Here is a 7011-nt window from a genome sequence, read left to right as displayed (position 1 = left end):
TGGTGAGGCATTTTGTAGAACGTTACTGATGATTCTCCAAGCTAATAAAGGGCGGCAATCTTTCGCCGTACCTCTTGAAGATTCTAGTCTGCATAGTTTGCTGATAGTGTGGCCTTCAGTGATTGTTCCACGAGTTACCACGCAGTTGTGAGTTTGCGGGGTTGCCGCAGAGCTGTGAGGCTGCAAGAGGGGTGCCAGAGCTCAAATAAAAAAGTTATAATTTTATTGTAGTTTTCAATAAACCTAACCCTTAACATCTCACTAAAGCATTTTTATTTGTTTTAGTTAATTGGGAAAACAAAAAGGTATTGATATTTTATTTAAAAAATAATATTACATTGTTGCATGAATCAGTTAAGTTTCCGCATAAGATAAAAAAATCATTAAAGAAAAACATAGCCTGCAATTCACAAAAAAGAAAATCCAAAAAACACAGATCAAAAGTATGTAGATGATTAAAGATAAACAAAATAAAAGAAAAAAACAACCCAAAGAAAATAACTTAACACACTGCAGGGATGGAGGATTCATAATTAACCTATCAATTTAATTTATTCTAATAGGTATACATTTACTACGAATGGAAAGAAGGATCAGCGTCTGAAAAGATGTTATTTTTACTTTGTGCACGTCCTTCTGAAAAATTAATGATGTGTGTAGTTTGTTTTTGAGTGTGGGATATGGAACAATTGGTTTGATCGTGTGTTTTGTACTGGAAAGTGGAAATTAATGTTTTCTAGAAGGTAGTCATTATCAATAGCGTGGTAGAAGTAATTTATTTATTGTTAAGAATTATGGTCTGAAGTTGAATCAATTAGAAAGTCTGCTTAAAGTAGCAGTTGTAGATATATCATAAACCTTACGGACATTTATGCAAGGACTGAGTGAAAACTTTGAAAGCATTTTCTAAAGACTATGGCAACGGACTGAAATTTTGGTAAAGTAGATTTATGATTTGAAGTCGAATCAATAACAAAATCTCAAAAATGTGGCATTTGGAGAAAAAAATCATTCTTACGGGCACAAATGCAAGATTTGGGTTCGAATTTTGAAAGCTATTTTCTAAGGATCTATGCAGCTGAACGGACTGAAATTTTGGATAGGTACATATTTGGGGATTTGGTAGTGAGACAATGAAAGATAGGTAGGTTGTGATGTCACAGCGTTTAATTGAGTGAGTCAGTAGCGCAATTGTGAGATGACTCTGGACAATGATATCAGGTGTAAGCGGCGGACGGCGGTGTAGTGGTCGAGGTGGTAAAGTCGGTGGCTCGACACCACATTGGTGGAGACCGGACTTGGGGAAGACGTGGAGCCTTCCGGTACTCCAGTGTGAAACAGGATAGCTGAAGGTATGATTGACCTGGTCGGCAGATACGCGGGAGATGCAGCCCGGCAACGATAACGCGGGGATATGGGGAAGAACGGGGCGACACCTTGCGACCCGTATCGTAGCCGCCCGGTGCGTCGAGAAAATTCAGGCATGTAGGTAAGTGCGCCGAATGCTAGCATTGTATCTGGGAGAGAGTGCACTGAACAGACAGAAATTTTCAATACTAAAATCTCAATAATCCTTCATTTTGTGGAAAAATCACCATTTTCACGGGAACAAATGCAACACGTGGGTTCGGTATTTCAAAGCGATTTTTCTCAAGATAAACGTCGCCAAACGGACTGAAATTTTGAAAACATACTAACGACTTTCAAAGTTCAAAGCCAAGCAATGCTGATTTTTTCCCAAATTCCCCTTTTCTATGATTTTATAATTGATTCAACTTCAGAACGTATATCTCAATATGCATCAAATATTTCAATCCGTTCAGTGAAATAGATCCTGAGAAAACGGGTTTTTAAGCTTGAACCCAAGTCTTCAGAATGGTGATTTTTCAAAAAATGCAACTTTTATATCATTTTATTATTGATTTACATTCAGACCATTCTTTCTGGTACGTTTCCAAAATTTCAGTCCGTTCAGTGAAATAGATCCTGAAAAAACGGGTTTTTATGTTAGAACCCAAGTCGTCAGAATTGTGCTTTTTCCTTAAATGCCATTTAACAAAGAGTTTATAATTGATTCACCTTCAGACCATTTATTATATTGTATTTCCCTACATTCAGTCCGCTCGGTGCCATAGACCCAGAGAAAACTGCTTTCAAAGTTCGAACCCAAGTCATACAATTGTGCCCATGGAAATGGTGATTTTTACCAAAATGTAACTTTTATAACATTTTATTAATGATTTACGTTCAGACCATTCTTTCTGGTATGTTTCCAAAATTTCAGTCCGTTCAGTTAAATAGATCCTGAGAAAATTGCTTTCAAAGTTCGAACCCAAGTCTTCAGAATGGTGGTTTTTCCTTAAATGCCATTTAACAAAGAGTTTAAAATTGATTATCCTTCTGACCATTTATTCTAGTATAATTCCCAAAATTCAGTTCGTTCGGTGCCCAAAGGCAAGTTCCAAAAATTTGGAACCCAAGTCTTCAGAATGGTGCTTTTTCCGTAAATGCTATTTAACAAAGAGTTTATAATTGATTCACCTTCAGACTATTTATTCTAGTATATTTCCAAAAATTCAGTCCGTTCGGTGCCATAGACCCTGAGAAAACAGCTTTCAAAGTTCGAACCCAAGTCGTATAATTGTGCCAATGGAAATGGTGATTTTTACCAAAATGCAATTTTAATATCATTTTGAAATCGATTTACCTTAAGACCATTATTTCTGGTATGTTTCCAAAATTTCAGTCCGTTCAGTCAAATAGATCCTGAGAAAACTGCTTTCAAAGTTCGAACCCAAGTCTTCAGAATGGTGGTTTTTCCTTTAATGACATTTAACAAAGATTTTATAATTGATTCACCTTCAGACCATTTAATATATTATATTTCCCCACATTCAGTCCGCTCGGTGCCATAGACCCAGAAAAAACTGCTTTCAAAGTTCGAACCCAAGTCTTCAGAATGGTGGTTTTTCCTTAAATGACATTTAACAAAGATTTTATAATTGATTATCTTTCAGACCATTCTATTCTAGTATAATTCCCGAAATTCAGTCCGTTCGGTGCCATAGACCCTGAGAAAACTGCTTTCAAAGATCAAACCCAAGTCTTCAGAATGGTGGTTTTTCCTTAAATGACATTTAACAAAGATTTTATAATTGATTATCCTTCAGAGCATTTATTCTAGTATAATTCCCAACATTCAGTCCGTTCGGTGCCATAGACCCTGAGAAAACTGCTTTCAAAAATCAAACCCAAGTCTTACAATTGTGCGCATAGAAATGATGATTTTTCCCAAATTGAAACTTTTGTAACATTTTATTATTGATTTACGTTCAGACCATTCTTTCTGGTATGTTTCCAAAATTTCAGTCCGTTCAGTGAAATAGATCCTGAGAAAACGGGTTTTTATTTTCGAACCCAAGTCTCCAGAATTGTGCTTTTTCCTTAAATGCCATTTAACAAAGAGTTTATAATTTCTTCACCTTCAGACTATTGATTCTAGTATATTTCCAAAAATTCGGTCCGTTCGGTGCCATAGACCCTGAGAAAACAGCTTTCAAAGTTCGAACCCAAGTCGTATAATTGTGCCCATGGAAATGGTGATTTTTACCAAAATGCAATTTTAATATCATTTTGAAATCGATTTACCTTAAGACCATTATTTCTGGTATGTTTCCAAAATTTCAGTCCGTTCAGTCAAATAGATCCTGAGAAAACTGCTTTCAAAGTTCGAACCCAAGTCTTCAGAATGGTGCTTTTTCCTTAAATGCCATTTAACAAAGAGTTTATAATTGATTCACCTTCAGACCATTTATTATATTATATTTCCCCACATTCAGTCCGCTCGGTGCCATAGACCCAGAGAAAACTGCTTTCAAAGTTCGAACCCAAGTCTTAGAATGGTGGTTTTTCCTTTAATGACATTTAACAAAGATTTTATAATTGATTATCCTTCAGACCATTTATTCTAGTATAATTCTCAAAATTCAGTCCGTTCGGTGCCATAGACCCAGAGAAAACTGCTTTCAAAGTTCGAACCCAAGTCTTCAGAATGGTGGTTTTTCCTTAAACGACATTTAAGAAAGATTTTATAATTGATTATCCTTCAGACCATTTATTCTAGTATAATTCTCAAAATTCAGTCCGTTCGGTGCCATAGACCCTGAGAAAACTGCTTTCAAAGATCAAACCAAAGTCTAACAATATTGCGCATAGAAATTATGGTTTTTCTCAAATGAAACTTTTATAACATTTGATTATTGATTTACGTTCAGACAATTCATTCTGGTATGTTTCCAAAATTTCAGTCCGTTCACTGAAATAGATCCTGAGAAAACGGGTTTTTAAGTTCGAACCCAAGTCTTCAGAATTGTGCTTTTTCCCTTAATGCCATTTAACAAAGAGTTTATAATTGATTTACCTTCAGACTATTTATTCAAGTATATTTCCAAAAATTCAGTCCGTTCGGTGCCATAGACCAGTGCTCCGCAACCTTTTCTCACCTACGACACACCAAATTTCTTCCTAGAATTCCGCGGCACACCAAAAGCTAAAATATATAGAAGTTAAATTGATTCACAAATTTTACAATAATTTCTTGTTTTTTATTTGAAACGTATACATACATACATATAACTATAACATATTTATTTTTCCGCAATCTTAATAATTATTATAAAATAATAATAAATTAATGAGCGATTAATTGTTAAATTAATCTGCGCTTGTTTCAATGAACACAAAAGTTTTATATTCGGCTAGATTTTTGACAGCGCAACCCGAAGTTGTTGGTCAAGACCTTTTAAGAATGACCGCTTATCATTTTTAATTAATAAAACCGTTGAAAAACTTTGCTCACATAAATATGTCGTTGAAAATGGAAGTAGTGTTAAGAATGCTTTGACGGAAATGTGAGGATATTCTTTTTTAACGTAAATCCAGAAAACATCTAATGGATCTTCGGAGAAGTGAAATTTTAATGTCATGTCATTATTTAAATCTGTAAATTCCACTCGAATTTGCAGAGGCAGTACTTCCGTAGAATTTATTGCATTGGTTGCAAAAGGATTTCGAATCCAATCGTATTGTTCCGTATTAATGGAATAAAAATATTCACCAAATTTCTGCTGAAGCATACTTAAATGTTCTTGGGCCAGATCTACAGTTAATTGTTTTTTTTCAATTGTACTATGGTTGAGCCTTTGGTACATTTCCAAACATCCTTTTTGCAACTCTTTCTGCCAAAGTTCGTTATTAAGTTCGTTCAAATGCTCGAATATATCAGCCATGTATGCAAGTTTGGCTATCCAGTAATTATCCTCGAGGGCTGATATAGTTTGGGCATATTTTGATTTAAAAGAAACTCACACACCTCTTGACGAAGCTCAAACAATCTAGCCAAAACTTTGCCTCGGAAGAGCCAACGAATTTCACTATAAAACAATAAGGATTCATATTCGGCTCCCATTTCTGGACAGAGTATTCCAAAGATTCGCGAGTTTAAGGCTCTTGATTTAATTATGTTTTCATTAATCGTGTTCAAAAGTTCCTCCGGTAAATTTTTGACCATCGATGCTTCTCGATGTATGCAGCAGTGTGTAAATTGTTACGTTGGATTTTTTATTTTACACAAGAGACAAAACCCTTTTTACTACCCGTCATTGCCGCAGTACCATCCGTGCAAACAGCAATGCAATTGCTCCATTTAATATTGTATATTTTGAAGAAATCATCGGTTACTTGAAAAAATTCTTCACCGGTAGTTCGCTCTGGAACCTCCTTACAAAATAAATAATGTTCTTTAATAAAGTCCTCGTCAACGAAAAGTACAAAAGCTATCAACTATGCTTTATTTTTAATATCGGTTGTTTCGTTGATCTGAAGCGCAAATTTTTCAGCCAATAACAGTTTTCTTATCAGTGTTTCTAATATATTGTGAATACGTCTTTTAACAGTATTTGCAGACAATGAAAAATAGACAATATTATGAAAAATATTTTTTCATTGTGTATTAAATACATGAAATATTGTAAAATGTCAAATACATTGAATTTGACCACGGCACACCTGTGTCCGGCTCACGGCACACCAGTGTGCCACGGCACACCGGTTGCGGAGCACTGCCATAGACCCTGAGAAAACTGCTTTCTAAGTTTGAACCCAAGTCTTATAATTGTGCCCATGGAAATGGTGATTTTTACCAAAATGCAATTTTAATATCATTTTTAAATTGATTTACGTTCAGACTATTCTTTCTGGCATTTGTCCAAAATTTCAGTCCGTATAATGAAATAGATCCTGAGAAAACGGGTTTTTAAGTTCGAACCCAAGTCTTCCGAATTGTGCATTTTCCTTAAATGCCATTTTACAAATACTTTATAATTTATTATCCTTCAGACCATTTATTCTTGTATTTTTCCTAAAATTCAGTCCGTTGATGCCATAGACCCTGAGAAAACTGCTTTCAAAGATCAAACCCAAGTGTTACAATTGTGCCCATGGAAATCGTGATTTTTGCCAAAATGCAACTTTTGTAACATTTTAATATTGATTTACGTACAGACCATTCTTTCTGGTACGTTTCCAAAATTTCAGTCCGTTCAGTGAAATAGATCCTGAGAAAACTGCTTTCAAAGTTCGATCCTAAGTCTTATAAGTTTGCCGATAAGAGTGTTGATTTTTTCCCCAAATGCAAAATTCAGTTCTGTGAAAGATTTTTTCAAGTTCTGTTTTAATTTCAGTTTTGTCAAGCAACTTGCCTATTATGATATTATAACAGAACTTGAATAGGATTTTCACAGAACCCGGAAATGAACGTTGAAATTTGATGAACGCTCAAATTCTCCGAAACAACCCGTCATTTTTGAAGTGAAACTTCTTTACGCGCGTCATGCATTTTCGAGGACCGGAGTAAAACCGACTCATGACCGTCACGAAAAACCGTGATAATTTCGCTATAGGAGCCTAGCCAATATTATATACCTAGTTTAGGTCACTCTCCAAACTCAGCTT

The sequence above is a fragment of the Hesperophylax consimilis genome, chromosome 13, assembly GCF_061612785.1.
Source record: "Hesperophylax consimilis isolate HC1 chromosome 13, BYU_Hcon_1.0, whole genome shotgun sequence".
Classification (NCBI taxonomy): Eukaryota; Metazoa; Arthropoda; class Insecta; order Trichoptera; family Limnephilidae; genus Hesperophylax; species Hesperophylax consimilis.
The sequence above is the reverse complement of the archived record's forward strand: the minus strand, read 5'-3'. Positions refer to the sequence as shown.